The sequence below is a fragment of the Pogona vitticeps genome, chromosome 3, assembly GCF_051106095.1.
Source record: "Pogona vitticeps strain Pit_001003342236 chromosome 3, PviZW2.1, whole genome shotgun sequence".
Lineage (NCBI taxonomy): Eukaryota > Metazoa > Chordata > Lepidosauria > Squamata > Agamidae > Pogona > Pogona vitticeps.
In genome coordinates this window covers 52,961,409-52,980,835 of record NC_135785.1, presented here as the reverse complement: position 1 = coordinate 52,980,835, position 19,427 = coordinate 52,961,409, and the positions used below count along the sequence as shown (strand labels likewise).

The window sequence follows — 19,427 nt, the reverse complement described above, 5'->3', positions numbered from 1 at the left end:
ATGCAGGTTTATAATGGTATCTGCGCACTATGAGCAAAGTGCTGTGTTTGGGACACAAGGCGTCCTTACAGTAGCAGACTAGAAAAAGCTGGATGCAGTGTCAATTTAGGATGCAGCCCTAGCCTACACTAATAGCAATATGGAACCCAGTATTATCTTGGACCATTCCTTGTTCCCTGTGTAACTGACCAACTTTATCTAACTCTAGGTGCAAGTCTTAGATCAATAAATACCCTTGACTCTGGCCTGAGTCAACCAGCAACCTCTAGTGTCCAGAATTAACAACTATCTAAGCACTTGGTAGACATGTTCTCTTCTATGTAAGAATTAGAATACAGGTACATGCATGCAAGCAAGCATACATACATGATGACACAAAGAGTTGCTTTCAGGGTGAAGGGTTATCTTACCAAAAGCACATTTCAATCCTCTAGTTAGGATTCTGCAGCACTGCAAAGCATGTTTTGACATAACCACATTAAGCAGAATTTGAATATGCTGCCATTTAATTAATTTACTATTTAATTTTCTTTTTATTCTCTCCATCTTGAATTATTATCTATGTGCTATTAACTGGTATTTTATTTCTATTGTTTTACTTTGTGTTCTGTGAGCCGCCCAGAGTAGACTATGTCTAGATGGGCGGTATACACGTTCAATAAATAAATAAATAAATAAATAAATAAATAAATAAATAAATAAATAAATAAATAAATAAATAAATAAATAAATAAATAAATATTCCCCAAAGGTTGCCATGCTAATATGAGCAGAAATATTTCAGCTAAGAGGAAGCTCTCAGCAAAGCATAGAGCTCGCTTAAGAGATCCCCTCTATTTTGCCAGAGTACAACTTCATCAAACCTCTATCAAAAGTACAAAATTTCACTTTTCAACCACGCAGGCCAGCAGAACTTCATAAAGCAGCATGACGGGTATGTGCATGTTAAGGCTCTTTAGTAGAGGGCAACATATTCTGGAAAAAAAAACTGGGGTGAAAGATGGGCAAGCCTGAGGCCACACTGACAGCAAGACAGGAGCCAAAAGAGAAAAGCAGTGCCAGCGCAGCCCCTAGTGCTGGACATCTCCAGAAACCTACTCCCACAAATCGCTCCACCACTGCTTTCTTGCCACCTCTATTCTGAAGCTTTGAGAAGTATTCTGTCTCTCCTGGTTGAGGCCACCTACCTACCTGACCTACACAATGGTCACCTCATTCAGGTCACTGACCAAATACAGTATATATCTCAATCAAATATACACCTCAATGGAAACCTTCCGACCTTTCTGGCTTTGGCTTCCTGTTCCTCCAAAACAGAGCAAATACATACCCAGAAGTCTAGCCTCTGCTACCAATCACCTCCCTGATATGGCCTGCTTTCCTCTCTTCTCCCCACAACACCTTTTCCTGAGGATCAGCTTGCAACTGTCTTCCAAGGAGAAGAGAAAACCAGCCAATTTCGCTACTGGCGGGTGTGTGTGTGAAAAGTCAGGGAACAGAGAAGAAACAGCAACTTCCCAGCCAGATTACCCCACCTCCACCCCCAGATATGATGCCCATCCAAACCAGAGAATCAGCTAGTATTCAATAGAGCCCATTTTGCCTTTCCGTCTAGTACAGCTACCTACAACAGACTCCCCATTGGATTTGGGATCGAAGACCCGCTCCCTTTCCAATCCCTATCATTGCACCACCCCAAAGCCCCGTGGCCAGGAAGAAGCCATGGAAAGCCGCCGCCGCCACCACCATCTCTCCTTTCACCTCCACCACCACCACCACCTAATCCTCTTCTTCGCCGTCGCCGTCCTCCTCCTCCTCCTCCTCCACCACCACCACCTCTATCGGCCCTTCTAAGCAACCCGGGACACCCGGGTCTACTCAAACTTGATCCGAGTGCCATCAGCGTCCAGCAGACTTACCTGGGGAGAACTACCGGAGTCTCTCTGCTGCCAGGGAGTGTGGCGGGCGGGCGGAAGGGGGAGGAGGAGGAAGAGGAGGAGGAGGAGGGAGAAGGCAGAACAAGAACTCAGAACATCCCTGCTGGCAGGCGCCTCACGCGAACCCAGCCATGGAGGGGCTGGGAGGAGAGAGAAAAGTTCAAAATGAAAATAATACAAGGCAGGGGCTGGGCTACAATTGGACCAGGCAGGAACGGGTCGCGGGGGTGGATGGGGGTGGGGGCTGCCGAGAGGCCTAGCCGCGCTGAATGGCAGCCGGAGGAAACAGGGACGGCTTCGGCGAAAAAGGAGGAAGCCCGTCCTTTGTTTGCCAGGTTTTCCCTGAACAATGGCTGCTGCTCCTGCTGCTGTCTCAGGCCCTCTGTTGGGGTATGGAGGAGGCTCCGCTATGGCACACACGCTCGCTCTCGCGTATACGCACGCACACACACGCGCGCACACACACACACACCCTCTCCCTGAGCCTTTCAGAAAGAGGCCTAGAAGCTACCCAACGAGGAGGCCCTTCCTCCCGCTCCTCTTCTCTCTCTCCCGCTCCCTCCCTCTCCACACACCCGCCTCCCTCCCTCTCTCTCCCTCTCTCTCGAGGGGCTGCTCTGATCGCATAAAAGAGGGAGGGATCTGCCATGCCTAGGCTGGGAAAAACAAAAGGGAGAGACAGACTCAGACAGAAAGAGGTAAATCCCAGAGAGAGAAGAAGGGAGGGAGGCGAAAGGGTGCGAGGCGGCCGGGAGAGGAGGAAGAAGGTGGTGGTGCTGCGCTGGGGGAGAGGGGATGCCATCGCGGGCGTGGGGATATGGGGGGGGGGAGAGAAGAAGAAGTCTCCCACCCTAAGCAAGGCCGGGTGTTCGAGGAAGAAAGAGACCTGGCAGGAAAGTGCCAGCCAGGGAGCGGCTCTGGGGCTGCTCCAGCGATCCATTTCCTCAACCTACGCTGGACGGTTTCCACAGGAGAGGGTTTTATTCGGCTCCGCCATCTGCGTGGATTTCGGAGTCCATCTCGTTTAAATTCGCTTAAACGGGCGGGGAGGGGTCGTGCGTTTGAAACAGATCGAAGCGCGCATTTCTCCTATGAAGTTTCTTGCGGAAAGGCTGCCGCCGTTAAGAACACGTCCTGGCAAGGAAACCCTGTTGAATTTAGGAGGACTTGCTTCCCGCTAAACACGCACAGAATCCGGCTGGAACTGGTGTTTCGTTACCTTCTAATCACAACAACAGAAAATAAATACGAACAGAAGCATTAAATGGGCGGGAGATCTGGCAAATCGCTGTTTAACCAGACGAGCTCCTGCTTGGTTACAGAATTTCAAGTGGAGGTGACCCAAAAGCACCCTTCTGCCATGACGAACAGATTGTGCACGGGTGTCAAGGTGTTGAGGCACATTAGGCCCATGGCACGGATCAACATCAACTACAAGTCAGCGGACCTGGCATCTTTTGTGAGATGGCAGGTCCTTTTCTAAAAGTAGAAAATTACAATTATAGTCTTGCCTTTCTTTGCCGAAGAGGCTGGATTTGTGTCATATTATTGTGGGTTAAAACAACAGAATCAAGTGAGTCCCAAGGCCCACAACCTTGGGAGACCGTGGTGAATGCATGTAGCTCCTGAATCTTCTCAGATGTAGCACAGCTGTCAATAGGACAGAGCCACTGTCAAGAAAAAGGATGCAATCCTAGCCTAGGGCTCCTTTTGAATATACCATGTGGTAATAATCACATGTGCCTTCAAGCATATGGCAACTACCTCCTTCATTTTAACCCCTGCTGAATTACCATAAATACTCTGGTTTCTATTGCAGTGTGTGATTTATGTGTATGCTCCAGCTTTCCTCCTGGTGTTTCATCTTATAAAATGGATTAATCTATAGAGGGCTTTCCTCCCCTGGAAATACTTATGTAGTATTGGTTTAAAACCACACTGTCCCCTCCATACAAGGCCAGACCTGTCTTGAGATACAGGAAACTTGCAGGTACAATTCCCAACAGACTAAATATCAGATGTTATTATAACATGAGACCTACAGTGAAAACAGGGAGGCATACAAGGTAGTGCTTTCTGGAAATGGACTAAGTTCTCAGTGTCTATTCTATTGATATTCCATATTCTGAAGAACCACATTATTCCAAAATAATGAGACCTGTGACAGCTGAAGCAAATGAAAATTGATTGGTGCAGCTGATTTTTTTTCTCTCTCTCTCTTTCAAATTATTATTGTATTTTTGTGCAGCTACGCAAATCCCCTTCTCAGGCACAGAGTTGTGGGTTTTGTTTTCAATTTTCCAGCAAAACCTAGCACCTTTAACAAACATACCATAAGGGGCAGGGATCAATAAGATAGGGAACATAAAATGAGACACTTCTTTTAGAGAGGATAAAAAATAAAGGAGGGAATGTGCAAAAGATCACACACACACATGTACATTCATAACTATTCCAGAACATTGAGAGCTTTTTAAAAGAAAAATAATTGTCAGTTTTAACTGTTAAAACTTTCAAAATAGAGACAACAGTGCGTTAACCACTGTAGCGAGGCTAAATCTACTAGAAGCCTGAAGTGGAATTGTTTTTTTCAACTAGCATTTAAAATGCTAGATATTCATCTGAGCAGGTATGGAGAAGAAGCAGCTTGAAGATGGTACTAGTCATGCTCTAAGGAACTGCATTTGCAAGTGCATTTGTAAACCTTTAGGCTGCACATCTGTTTTCTTTTTCACAAAAGGAGTTGAGACTTGCATTATGTGCTGAAATACCATGTTTCACACAAAGTTGAGCCAAAGTGCTGTGTGTGAGAATGCCACTGGGACAAGCCATAGCTCTGCTTTAGGAAACAGCATAGCAACAGGAATGCTTCTAATTATCAGGATTTAAGCTACAGAATACAAGCCACAAACTTCCCAAGATCCTTTTGTTTCCAGTGAGCAACTACACAAATCTGGTTTTGGGATACAGAAGACCAGAATCACATCTAGCACAGGATCCCATCCCCAGCAGACGTCAGCTCCAAATCTACTGACTACAAGTCTAGAAAACAAATACAAACACAGAATTCCAGTTTGTGGTCATGTATCTTTCAAGTTGTAGCATTCACAGTTTATGACATCCTCAACAAGATCGTCTTGCTTGATGACTACTGCGAATATTATTTCTGAAGGGAAATAGTCTATATATGAGTAGAAATCAGTTACAGTACTCTTATTTCCTGTCACCATGATCTTATGGCAGCATGTTTAAAAGATCAACAATACATATGCTATGAAAATCAATTTTAAAAAATATATTTTCCCCCTTTTTTGTATTAATTTCACTTAGTGACCCTCTAGTACCGGTATGATGGGAAGTACCCAAATGTGAATGAATAGCTGCTTAGACATCTGCAGAGAGACATTCTTTATAGCCAGGTGTTGGCCTGGGTAAAATCAATAGATGGTATAATCAAGGATATACTAACAACCTTGAAAACTAGAGTGTTTCCCCAAAAATAAGACAGGATATCATATTAATTTTCGCTCCAAAAAACCACAATAGGGCTTATTTTCAGGGGATGTTTTATTTTTTTCATGTACAACAATCTAAGTTTATTCAAATACAGTCATGTCATCTTCTGGTTGCTGCACAGTGGTGGACGGCGGGCTTTCACTTAACTGGGGCTGGTTTGGGGGCAGGGCTTAAACTGCAGAAGGGATGTGGTGGTGCTGCGGGTTAAACTGCAGAAGCCTCTGTGCTGCAAGGTCAGAAGACCTGCAGTTGTAAGATCGAATCTACGCAGCGAAGTGAGACCCGTTGCTTGTTCCAGCTCCCACAAACCTAGCGGCTTGAAAGCATGCAAAATGCGAGTAGATAAATAGTTACCACCATGGTGGGAAGGTAACAGCGTTCCATGTCTAGTTGCGCTGGCCACGTGACCACAGAAGATTGTTTTCGGACAAACACTAGTTCTGTGGGTTGGAAACGGAGATGAGCACCTCCCCTTAGAGTCGGACACAACTGGACAAATTGTCAAGGAGAACCTTTAACCTTTACCTTATATTACGAGCATTCTGAAAAGTCATACTAGGGCTTATTTTCAGGTTAGGTATTTTGGGGGGAACAGGGTACACCTGCTACTAAGTTTTCAAGTCTACATTCAGCCTCGCCAGTGAACCACATCACTTTTCCCATAATAAATGGCAGTATTAGATTTTCTTCCCTTGGCTGCTTCAGTATCATAGCCCATGCCGTGGAAGGCAGCACAGTCCTGATTCTGATTTGAAAAGACTACAGTTATCTTAACCAACTTCAATTTGCAGGGAATATTTCTATGAAGTGGATGGGTAACAGTGTTACACCCACTTGGAGAAGCAGAGAAGCAGCGGATTTGTCATTTGGTGTGCCCAGCTGCTAAGGCTGTCATGATGACGTCTGGGGAAGTGCTTGTGCCATTATGTTCATTACTGCAGCAAAGGTTTATGAGTCATTCTCAGAACACAGGGCAACAGACCAGAGAGCAGAAGGTTGAATGGTCAGACATCCTAAAGAGCTGGCTGTGAAAGTTTTGCAGATAAAAAGCAAAAACCAACAAAAGAGAACAAAACAAAGAAAGCTGGGGGCGGGAGAAAATGCAAGAGAACACAAACCAAAGAATTAGCTGGCATTAACCGACAATATCCTAATGATTCATGGTGATACAAATTACTTCAGTGTGGAAGAGATGCACGACCTAGAGAAAAGTAGTACTGTATCTCAAAAAGCAGGTGTTTATGACTGTTTCTTAATCCAGCCACCATAAAAGTTCAGTGCTTCCATATAAAAGGGAGATTCAGCTGCTTGACATAACAGATATCTGGTGATATCGGGAAGATGTTGTTGTTACATGCCGTCAAGTTGAAAGTGACTTATAGAAATCCTGACAGGGCCTTCAAGGTAAGTGAGGTACTGTATTTAAGGTGTGGTTTTACCAGTTTCCAGGGATTCAAACCCAGGCCTTCTGAGTGCTACTCTGTCACTCTATCTACAACACCACACAGGATATTGGTGTAGGTGTGTGTGTGTGGAATGGAAGTTTGCCAACTCCCAGTTTATCATTATTTCTGTGCTGTACATCCTTCCCTATCATCTCTGCATAGGCAACCTGGTGTGCCCTCAAATGCTTTGAACTACAACTCCCATAAGCTGTGATACAAGTCATGCTGGCCGGAGCTTATGGGAGTTGTTATAGCTCAAAACACCAGTTTGTCTATCCTCGGCCAACTATACTTGGCCAGTATTACAATGGACTTGGGGAGATGGAACAAATTCTCCAGTACAGCACAAGGCTAGAAGATTTTACACAAGCAGAATCATTCATATTGAATTAAATGCTGTAGTTGATGCATGTCCTAGCAATATAACTTTGCCCCCCCCCCCCCGGTTTGTCCTTTGACAACAAATACTTCCAGTTTGTGTTGTCTGAGGATGTGGGCAGGATCTTTAGAGATGATAGCCATGTGTGCTAGAACCTTGTCCTTCCTGACTTATAAAAGAAGCTGACTGAAGAGTCAGTGGTTGGGAGTTCAATTTCCCATTGTGCCTCCTGTAGAGTCAGCCTGTGTCACCTTGGGTGAGCTGCAAAATCCCAGGTTACACCCAGAAAAAATGGAGTGTAAACCACTTTGAGCATTTTTTACCTGGAAAAAGCATGTCAGAATTGACTTGATAGCACAAGTCAATTAAGCAGGGACTGGCTGAATGGCTAAGGAGAGCAATGACTTTCTCCTTGCAGCAAGCCCGGGCACAAGCATGCCTTAAAGAAACAGCAGTTAAGACTATTGTTTAAAAAGCCCTCTTTGGATCCCACTGTATTAGATAATTATTGGTCAGTCTCTAACATTCAATTTAGGGCAAGGTATTGGAGTGGCTTCTTAGCTCCAGAGTTTCCTATCCTGGATGAAGTGGATTATCCAGATCCACTTCAATCTGGCTTCAGTCCCAGTTATGGGATAGAGACTGCTTTGGCCACCTCAGTGAATGACCTATGCTACAAACTAGATAGGAGAATGTGTTGCTGTTTGTTCTGCTGGAATTCTCAGCCATTTTCAATATGACTGACTTTTTGGGTCACCTTTATAGAATGGGTCTTCAAGGTACCATTTTACAGCAGTTCCAATCTTTCTTGGAGGCCCAAACTCAGAAGGGGGTGTTGAGAATTCTTTTTGATATCCTGGCCAATGGCTTGTGGATGCTCCCAGGGTCCAATTCTGTCTCCCATGCTGTTTAATATATACATGAAGCTACTGGGAAATGTTTTCTGTAGTTTTGGGGTTCGGTGCCATCAGTATGCTGACACTCAACTCCCCTGGAAGTCCTGCAGACATGGACACTGCCAGACCTACAGTAGGCTCTCGGACCAGTCATCTCATCCCAGGGAAGGAGGAACACCTGGGGAAAGAGGCAGGAGTCAGGCTCTGCAGGCGGCTGAGAGACAAGAAGTTAGAAAAGGTGGAAAGGAAGTGGAGACCAAGGCAATGTCTTCGAGGGGACAAACACAGGGAATTTGAGGCAGGAGGAGGGCTGGGGCGACACACTGGTGGAATCAGTGCTGGCTTTCCTGTTGGAGGACTTCTTCAAATATATCCTGCATTGGGGCCCCTGGACCAGCATCCTGGTGGAGCTGTGTGTGCCTAATGGGATGGTGTGGTGGTCCATGGTGCAAACTGGGATCACAGGCAGCTGATGCCATGCCAGAGTCATCACCAAAGACCACCCCAGCTACTTGGCTAGCCCCCAAACCTGATGCAGAAGAGGTGCTTGAAACACGGCTGCCAGTGCCAGCGGGAACATCTTGAGGTGAAGATGTGGCAAAATCTCAGGGCTGGGGGTGACTCATCTACGTATACAAGCACTCTTTGTGGGGTGTAAGGAGGTAAAGGCAGCTTCAGGAACCCTTGGCTGCTCTGTGGCTCCTGTTTGTTCCAGCCTCAGTGGAGTCAACTGGAGACCCAACGATTACTACAGTGCACTCTACCTTTGAAGATGATTTAGGAACTTCAGCCACTTCAAAATACTGTAGCCAGACTGCTGAATGACACTGGTTACAGGAACCATGTAACTCCCCCAATTAACAGCTTCACTGTTTATCAGTCTGTTCTCAGGTGTAATTAAAATGCTGGTTATGACCTATAAAGCCCTATATGGCTTAGGCCCAAGCTACCTAAAGGACCATATCATCTCATATGAGCCTTTCCTGGCTTTTAAGATCTTCTGGGAAAGCCTTTCTCTCAGTCTCACTACCCTCAAAGGCTGATTTGGTAAGAATGTGAAAGAGGGCCTTCTCAATGGCTGCTCCAAGGCTTTTGAATGCACCACCCAGAGAAGCCATATTGGCAGGGCTTGAAAATTTTTAGAATATCTCACCAGTGAGTCAAAAATTTCACCAGTCAGCATGACCAGACTATAGCCTTGCAATTTATGTTAACAAATTTAAACTAAGCACTTGTTCACTTTTATTTCTACGTAACAATGCGTACAAACCCAAAATAAATTGTATTATATACACAGTATTCACCTATGTATTCTTAGGGGACGAAAAGAGGTGTATGAATATTTTTAATTAATTAAAGGCAGGGAGCTGACTTTGATGCTTGTATGCCTTTAAAATGTTTGTTTCATTGTTCTTTGTCTTTTCCTTTGCCTTCTGCTTTTCAGTTTGCTTGGTTGTTGTTGTTGTTGTTTAGTCGTTTAGTTGTGTCCGACTCTTTGTGATCCCATGGACCAGAGCACACCAGGCCCTCCTGTCTTCCACTGCCTCCCGGAGTTGGATCAAAGTCATGTTGGTCACTTCAGTGACACTATCCAGCCATATTGTCCTCTGTCACCCCCTTCTCCTCTTGCCCTCACACTTTCCTAACATCAGGGTCTTTTCCAGGGAGTCTTCTCTTCTCATGAGATGACCAGAGTATTAGAGCCTCAGCTTCAGGATCTGTCCTTCCAGTGAGCACTCAGGGTTGATTTCCTACAGAATGGATAGGTTTGTTCTCCTTGCAGTCCAGGGGACCCTCAAGAGCCTCCTCCAGCACCACAATTCAAAAGCATCAAGTTTTCGGTGGTCTGCTTTCTTTATGGTCCAGCTCCTGCTTCCATACATCACTACAGGAAAAACTATAGCTTTGACTATGCGAACTTTTGTTGGCAAAGTGATGTCTCTGCTTTTTTTTTTTTTTTTTTTTTTTTTTGGACTTATATAATGCCCCATAGCGCTACAAGCACTCTCCGGGCGGTTTACAATTTAATTATACAGGCTACACATTGCCCCCCCCCCAGAAAGCTGGGTACTCATTTTACCGACCTCGGAAGGATAGAAGGCTGAGTCAACCTTGAGCCAGCTACCTGGGATTTGAACCCCAGGTCGTGAGCACAGTTTTAGCTGCAGTACAGCGTTTTTAAGATGCTGTCTAGGTTTGTCATTGCTTTCCTCTCAAGAAGCAGGCATCTTTCAATTTCATGGCTGTTGTCACCATCTGCAGTGATCATGGAGCCCAAGAAAGTAAAATCTGCCACTGCCTCCATATCTTCCCCTTCTATTTGCCAAGACGTGATGGGGCCCGTGGCCATGATCTTAGTTTTTTTGATGTTGAGCTTCAGGGCAGTTTTTGCACTCTTCTCTTTCACTTCATTAAGAGGTTATTTAATTCCTTCTCACTTTCTGCCATCAGAGTGGTATCATCTGCATATCTCGGGTTGTTGAGATTACTTCCAGCAATCTTAATTCCGCTTTGGGATTCCTCCAGCCCAGCCCTTTGCATGATGTATTTTGCATATAAATTAAATAAGCAGGGGGACAATATACAGCCTTGTCATACTCCTTTCCCAATTTTGAACCCATCATATCCAGTTCTAATTGTTGCTTCCTGACCCATATAAAGATTTCTCAGGAGATAGATAAAGTGGTCAGTCACTCCCATTTCTTGAAGGACTTGCCATAGTTTGCTATGGTGCACACAGTCAAAGGCTTTTGTGTAGTCAATGAAGCAGAAGTAATTATTTTTCTGGAACTCTCTGGCTTTCTCCATAATCCAGCACATGTTAGCAATTTGGTCTCTAGTTTCTCTGCCCCTTCAAAATCCAGCTTGTACTTCTGGGAGTTCTCGCTCCACATACTGATGAAGCCTACCTTGGAGGATTTTGAGCATAACCTTGCCAGCGTGTGAAATGAGTGCAATTGTACAGTAGTTGGAGCATTCTTTGGCACTGCCCTTCTTTGGGATTGGGATGTAGACTGATCTTTTCCAGTCCTCCGACCACTGTTGAGTTTTCCAAACTTGCTGGCATATTGAATGTAGCACATTAACAGCGTCATCTTTTAAGATTTTAAATAGTTCAACTGGAATGCCATCACCTCCGCTGGCCTTGTTGTTAGCCAAGCTTTCTAAGGCCCATCTGACTTCACTCTCCAGGATGTCTGGCTCAAGGTCAGCAGCCACATCATCTGGGTTGTCTGGGATATCCAGATCTTTCTGGTATGATTCCTCTGTGTATTCTTACCACCTCTTCTTGATGTCTTCTGCTTCTGTGAGGTCCCTACCATTTTTGTCCCTTATCATGTCCATCTTTGCACAAAATGTTCCTTTAATATCTCCAATTTTCTTGAACAGATCTCTGGTTTTTCCTTTTCTATTATTTTCCTCTATTTCTTTGCACTGTTCATTTAAGAAGGCCCTCTTGTCTTTCCTTGCTATTCTTTGGAAGTCTTCATTCAATTTTCTGTAACTTTCCCTATCTCCCTTGCATTTTGTTTCCCTTCTCTTCTCTGCTATTTGTAAGGCCTCGTTGGGCAGCCACTCTGCTTTCTTGCATTTCCTTTTCTTTGGGGTGTTTTTTTTTTCTGCCTCCTGTACAATGTTATCAGCCTCTGTCCAAAGCTCTTCAGGCACTCTTGTCCACCAAATCGAGTACCTTAAATCTGCTCTTCACTTCCACTGTATATTCATAAGGGATTTGGTTTAGATTATACCTGACTCGCCCAGTGGTTTTTCCTACTCTCTTCAGTTTAAGCTGAATTTTGCTATGAGAAGCTGATGATCAGAGCCACAATCAGCTCCAGGTCTTGTTTTTGCTGACTGTATAGAGCTTCTCTATCTTTGGCTGCAGAGAATATAATCAATCTGATTTCGCTATTGCCCATCTGGTGATTTCCATGTGTAGAGTCGCCTCTTGTGTTGTTGGAAAAGAGTGTTTGTGATGACCAACTTGTTCTCTTGACAAGCTTGTTCTCTTGCTTGGTTAAGGGTGGGGGAATTTGAATTTCCCACCATTTCCTGCCTTGGACTGCAATTCCCAGAAGCCTTCACCACCAGCTGTGCTGATTCCCAATCTAGGGTCCCCCCAGATGTTCCTGGACTGCAAATCCCAGAAGTCTTCACCAGCAGTTGGCCAGCACAAGAACTAGTCCAAGGATTCCTGGGTGACCCAACATTGGGAATCACTGATTTATACCCTCAGACTTGGGTTGCTTTATTACCTGTGTGCCTGTGGGGTCATGAAGCTTATATTTTGAATGTCTTTCTTTTGAATACAGTGGACCCTCGACTTACAGACAGCTCGACTTGCAGACTTTTCGAGTTACAGACTTCTCTGGCTGCAAAATTTAGATTCAACTTGCAGCCGGAGAATCGACTTACAGACCAGAAAAAAAGCCAAAATGGAACAAAAATGGAACAAAAACGTCTGGTTACGGATTGATCAGTTTTCAATGCATTGTAGGTCAATGGAGACTCAACCTACAGACTTTTTGACCTGCAGCCACCGTTCCAATACGGATTAATTCCGTAAGTAGAGGGTCCACTGTAATCTCCAGCAAAAATAAAACTGAAAGCAAAAGAGCCAGGCCTCTTAAGGAGCCACGGTTCCCTCCCTCCCCAGGATGAGTCCTCGTTTTGTTGAAATTAGGAGCAGGGAATTCTCCTGCAGAGCTATATCTCTATGTGCCGCTAAACTCTCTTCATGCAAGAAGAGGGCAGTTTTCCTTTTGCAATAGGAAGGAGGAGGGGAGTACAGGATTAGAAAGAGACAGGCGGAGGCAAAGGAAGTAGGCAGGGAGGGAGCTGTGACTCGTCCAGCAGCATTTTTCACTCGTGATTGGACAAGTGCACCTTTCAAGCCCTCCATATTGGCCCCCTCCCTCTTGACTTTCCATCACCAGGCAAATACCTTCTTTTCCAGGCAGTTTTGAACAAAAAGTGGGTTTTAGGAATGCTGAATCTATTATTAAAAATGTTTTTAAAATTGTGATTTTAACATTACTCAGAGTTTAACTGTTGTAATATTGTTTCTTACAGTATTTTTAACAGCGAATAACTGTTAAGTGATTATGAGTTGCCCCATCCCCCTATGGGAAGAAAGATGACATATTAAATCAATCAACTTCTGCTTGTTGCAAATGTGAAGATGGAGGAATTCCCTCTTTCTTGGAAAGTAACGTAATATCAAAATCCAGGAACAGAGGGCTGACTGTGGCTATAAATCCTTCCACACTTTTTAGGGAGGGTAAGAAGCAACCACTCATGCAGATTTCCACATTTTGGTCAGCAACTGCACTTTCAAGCAGCACCCATCAGCCTACTCTCTGTTTTCTCAATCCCTAGCAGCAACAAATATTCAGCAACCTTTGAGAAGAAAAATATGCACTTTCCACACAATCAGCCACATCGAATTCACAGTCCTTGCTATAAATATTCTGGAAGTACTGCAGGTTTACAGTGTATCCCAGCTTCAATCACAGCTCTCAGAACAAGCCTCACAGAGATCCAGCCACTTCAGCTGGTTCTGTGAAATTAATACTTAAAGAGGCACTGGATTAATGCTGAAGTGTGACTGGAATGCAGTTGGCTTAAGTCTCATTTGGCCTTTCTCTTTGCTCCCCCGCCCCACTGCATCTCCGATATCTAGCAGTACAAGACCCATCTCACATAGCTCCCCGTACACCCACTTCTGGTAGTTATCTTTTCAGTCCTTTTGTGTCTCCTTATTCACCAGCCTTTTTACTGCACTCTTTGTGTAGCTAGCACTGTGGCACTAGGAGCCATAAATCACTTGGGGACACAGCTTGATGGCCATGGATCCAACAACGTGACAAGGGATGCCACCCTCAGACACTGAGCACTTTCCCTTGTTATAAAAGACACAGCTGTCCAGAAACTCAAGCCCTTTTACAGGTGCTCCGCCCCACCTGCCCACTTGCCCCATGAGTTAGGGTATCTTAGGAAACACTGAGAGGGGTGCAGGCTGGATTCAATGTCCAACTCATGTGTGCTTGATCCTAGGGCTGAAGGCTGTAAAAGTGCTAGAGGCCATTAATGATCTCTTGAGAAATCCCCAAAACAAAGGTAAGTATAGGACCACCCACCAAATGTTCCTATTTGCCAGCCAATACCTTTAGGCTGTGGATATCTGTATGTACTGTATCTGTGTGTGTAAAGGGAGGAGGCATCCCCATGTCTGAGGCAGGTGGTGTGCTGTGAGGCTTGGTGGCATAATAAGCTGGAGGGGAAAACCTCTGCGCACTGTAAAGTATTCAACTGAGCAGGTGTTTCCTGTCACTAGCTTCCGACAGTTAAGTGCTTCTTCCAGGCCCTGCTAATTCAAGGCATTTACCTCTCCCCAACCCTACTATGTCTAGCTCTGGAGGCAAAGATATTGCTGTTGTTCAGTTCTTTGTCACTTGTAATCGATGGAAGTCTCCAGTGGTTTTTCCCACCAATGAAATGGTGACACTACATTCCCAATCCCTGTGTGAATTTGTGCTGTGGGTGCTGTTAAGAATTTCACTGCATTAAAAAAAATATGGTTCCTTCTATAAAAACAGCCTCTAGGAGGGTTCACGGCCACAGGATGCTTCAACTCCAGGTCAAAACAGAAACAAAAGAGAGAAAAATAAACAGAAACTAAAAACAGTACAAAATACATTCAGGTTTCTGGTACAATTAATACCACTCCTAGAAAAAGAACCACAAAAGCTTTTTCTACCAAAGCTTTTCACTGTCCTTCAGCTGGGCATCTTCAGCAGCAATATATTATCAACTCTTGCCTCCATAGAACTGAATAAACCAATACTTTGGACTGAGGAGACTGATACAATTGGTCTGTATAAAATAACATAATATTACTATTTTACATTAGAATCTTTTTTCGTTGATCTCAGAAAGGGACAAAGAGCTGTGGCAAGCACATAAAGTGGGCTCTTTTTAAAGATCTGAAGGACTGGGGTGAGGGAAGGGGAAGTGTTGTTCCCCCCCCCCTTTGGCCTTCCCATCTCTGGTTAGTGCCCCTTCTGGCTTTAAGGGTAAGAAACTTGCTAAAGAGCGTAATGTTCACAACATAAAAAAGAATGATAATGTTTAAAAGATGCAAAAATCTATTTCCAGCATTAGTTCCTGTGTTTTGTACTGTGTATTCATGGAAGTACAGAATGCGCAACATCCTAAATGTGATCTGGGTAACATGCTTTAATTTTTCTGATGAACCTTCACTGTGCTCAGAAAATGACCACAGAAACATCAAGCTAGAATCCCTTTGTAAAGTTCTATTTTATATCTGGCATCTAGCCACAAACACAGAAAGGAAATAGTTTGAAAGGTATTCTGACTTGAACACTTGAAAGTATTTAAGTCTAGCCTGTAACCTTCACCAGTTTTTGTTCTAATCTGTAAAGAATCTATAATGTATTTTTCTTTCCTGACCATAGTAGGAAAGTAGCCGCCTAGAGTGGTCGAAATGACCAGATAGGCGGGGTATAAACAGAATAAATAAAATAGAAATAGAAATAGTACAGGCTTCCTAAAGGCAAGAAGTTTTACAAAGTCACAGTAGACTATTTGGGAGTACCCAGCCTAATGATCAGCGGCTGGTGGGCCAGGGGCCCAGTTCAGAATGTTGAAGGCTGCCATCTGGCCCATTTACCAGAAGTGTTTTCTGCTAATTCTCCTTATTTGTTTGCTTTCTACTCAGTTACTATGACTCTGTCTGCAAGGCAGACTGGGTGGAAGTATGGGATAAGAAGACACCACCGTAGTTTGCCCAAGAGGAAGATGTTTCAGAATTAGGTTTTGATGAAAATTCTGTTTTACCAACAGTGTTAGTGTAGCTTCTATATGGCTGGGTCCAGGGCATAAATCGGGAACCCTGCTAAGGAGCACTGGCTGTGCCCATCTAGAGGGAAGGTATCAATCTAGCTTTTGGCTCAACATGGGCTGGCAAACCAATCTGTTTGCTGATCACAATGCTAAAAGGAAACGGCAGTACAGTGGTGCCTCGCTTATCGATGTTAATTCGTTCCGAAAAAATGCTGCTAAGTGATTTCATCGCTAAATGAAACGCGGTTTCCCACTGAAATGCATTGAAAACCAGATAATCCATTCCAATAGGAACTCGCCATAGGAAACATCGCTAAGCGAAACGCGGTTTCCCAAATGAAATGCATTGAAACCTATTCAATGCATCTCAATGGGGGGAAAATACAACAACAAATTTAAAAAGAATCAGAACAAAGTCAAATTTGGTTAACAAAGAGTTTATTCAGTGCACTTTATGATTTCAAACATTTTAAACAGTAAATAACTTTATAACAGAAAAACATTTAAAAAACAGCAAACATGGGGCTGTTTAAACCATCGTTAAGTGAAACGGGACCCAACCATCGCTAAGCAAAAATGGCCCATAGGAACCATCGCTAAACGAAGTGCAAATACGCTCTGTTAAGCGAGGCACCACTGTACTTGTAATATTTTTCCCAGCAAAAATGCTACTCCTGTAGCATTGTGCAGCTCACTGGTCCTGTAGAATGTTCCACTTCAGCCCCCTCATTTCTCCATTTCCTTAACCTCTTAGTTTCATGTTACTTCAAAGCATGCCATCCTCATTCCCTCATGATGTTCTTCCTGCCACAGAAGGGACAGAAGAAGAAGAAGAAGGAAAAAACCTGCTCCTCCCCATCGCTTCAAGCCACCTGCCACCAAGCCAGGAGAAAAAGCTTAGACAGAACTACAAGAGCTCAGGCACCTCTCGCCTGCACTTTCATTGAGCAGGAAAGCCCATGGAAGTGACTAAAATCTATCAGATTGTCTGGTCCATTCAAGAGATAGGACAGCCAGGAGAAAGGAACTAAGAAGCAGCAGTGACCATTTCAGAAGTAAAAGAGGAAAGGAAGCTGTAGAGAAAACACCATTAATTGCCTTTGGAACAAAAATGCATTTCCTCACAAACCCACAACCTAACATTGTTCCAATCCAGAACTTTTCACTGCAGACAATGTGACTAATGACACACTCACCCCTTCTTACCTGCTTTACAAGAACTGGATTTGTTATGAGCTTCTGCCAGTATATATCTCTCCACCTCATATTGCTATATACAGGGACCTGGTGTAGGTGGTGGAACACATAATCTGACATGGCTCTGGTAATGCCTTGGAGGACTACCAAAATGCTCATGGTGATTTACATGTGGCCCACAGGTTACAATCTGCCCACCTCTGATATAAGCTACTAAGATAATAACATGAGTTGATTCTCCAAGACAGCAGGCTGCCTAGCCAACCTTTCTATGGAGAAAAAAGGGCAAAGCTACTCACAAGCTGAGAAAGCTCTGGGTGAATCTATGGGACACGCCTGGAGCTAAGTTAAGCCCTACATGAACTTGGAAAAGGTAAAAAAAAAAAAAAAGAGAGAGAGAGAGAGCATAAAAGGTTACTTTTCACAACTCCCAAGAGTAACAAGTCAAGGCAGCAAGTTGCAACCAAAGCTGGGGTTGGAGAAAAGCAACTTGTTTGTTTGCGATGGCTTCAGCACCCTCAATTTTAGTACTGCTATCTTTAATTATCTTTTATTGCAGATAGCACACTAAAGGCACAAATTGATAAGGGGAAGGCTATCATGGCACCATAGCATGGTACTGCAAACCACCTATCAATGCGGCTGAGATGCTCATCTTACTGCTGGCACCCCTGCTTGAAGTAGGCAGTGTTGACAGACCTCTTGGTTCAATGGTAGCTGAATACAACGGGAAACAAACAAAATAGCCAGCCAGTCTGGGCATGCACAGCCCCAGCTAGAAAAGCATGACTGGCAGCCAAACTAGTCCAGCTTATGGGGGAGGATGAGTGTACAACAGAGGTGTGGGTAATGGTAGTGGGTGAAGGTGGCATTTCTTTGTGCATTAGTATATGATTCATATACTGATGGGTAGAATAATCTTAATCTTAGATCTCAGAACTGCAGAGCTGGAAGGGAGCCTATGGATCATCACATTCATCCCCTGTAAGAAGGCACAGTGTGGAATCGAACTCCCAACTTCTGGCTCTGCAAACAGATGTCTAAACAATGAGCTAACTATATTGAATGCTTGTAAACACAAGCATGTAGCATCAGCAACCTATCTGTGCACAATCCAAAGATAAGGGTGGGTGAAACCTTCAATAGACCACCAAAATATTTCAAAAGAAGCTAATTTTTTAATCTTACAAAAGTCTTCATCAGGCCGGGAATTATAGAGATGGGGATATTATAGGAGAAATATGCAAGTTTCAAAAATCATAGCTCTATGTACAGGTTCCTTTATTTAAAGCAAGTTCCAAAATGCAAAGTGCATTTTAAAAGCCCTCCAATTTTTGTTTCATGTTTAATTGGACCTGTTCAAGTTCATTTTCAGAAGCTGGCCTGGGTTGCAACTATGACTTCTTTGACATTTATTTTTTCTGGTGAGCAGAATTCATTTTTATAACAAGCAAACTCCTAATCAGCTCACTATGTGTCTATTCAACTCTCCTATGAAGAAAGAGTGGTGGAAATGTGGTGGAAATGTTTCTCGCCATATGCATGCAATTGTGAGAAAAAAGAGTGTTGTTTTCACAACAGGAAAACTCAGTAAAGCCCTGATGGCATAAAAAGATGCTTGAACTATCTGGTAGTAAGTTTAGCATTTGTTACAGAGTCCTTCCAATGGGTGCAGTTTCTGAATCCCAGGAGAGTTGGAGAGTGTTATCTGTCACCAGCACTGAAGCCAACAGGGAGCAACACCAACTGCAACAGAAAGATTAGAACTTGCTAAATGCTTTTTCCTGCTTGGACCCAGAGCTGAGGAATCAAGGAGGGGAAGATGGAACAATACTTATTCCATAGGGAACTATCTGTTTAACTAGGCAGAGCCCCAACAAGGATTGTAAGCCAGGCTAGATTGGACTGTACAGCCCTCCTGGGGCAGAACTGGCAGGAGAAATAATATTTCTGGTACAATCAAGATCCCTCTGGAATCTAGATGCTAGAGCTAATGGAGAGGATGGGGTGGCACATATGCCTGAACCACTGTATATATTTACTAAGGGTGGGTATCTGTGAATTTCTGCAAACATGGTTATATTATCAATTGCATTTATGTACTTGGGATTCATTCTAGAAATCATCTTTCTTTGTTGTATCTTTGAACGTGCACTCTTGTGTGTCTGTTGTTCTGCTTATATTTTGATTA

The 19,427-nt window shown here is 43.9% G+C and overlaps 1 protein-coding gene across 5 annotated transcripts in view; it reads right to left on the bottom strand.

Annotated features, from left to right (window-relative positions):
* The window catches only part of LDB1 (LIM domain binding 1), a 71,108-nt gene that overhangs the window by 35,624 nt on the left and 16,057 nt on the right, over positions 1 to 19,427 (bottom strand). The window contains exon 1 of one of the 5 annotated variants that reach the window (XM_020790805.3): positions 1,920 to 2,153. The exons of the other annotated variants lie outside the window; for them this stretch is intronic. The gene's annotated coding sequence lies outside the window, so the exon portion shown is untranslated. Of the gene's footprint in view, positions 1 to 1,919; positions 2,154 to 19,427 lie in introns of those variants that run through there. 5 annotated transcript variants of the gene reach the window in all.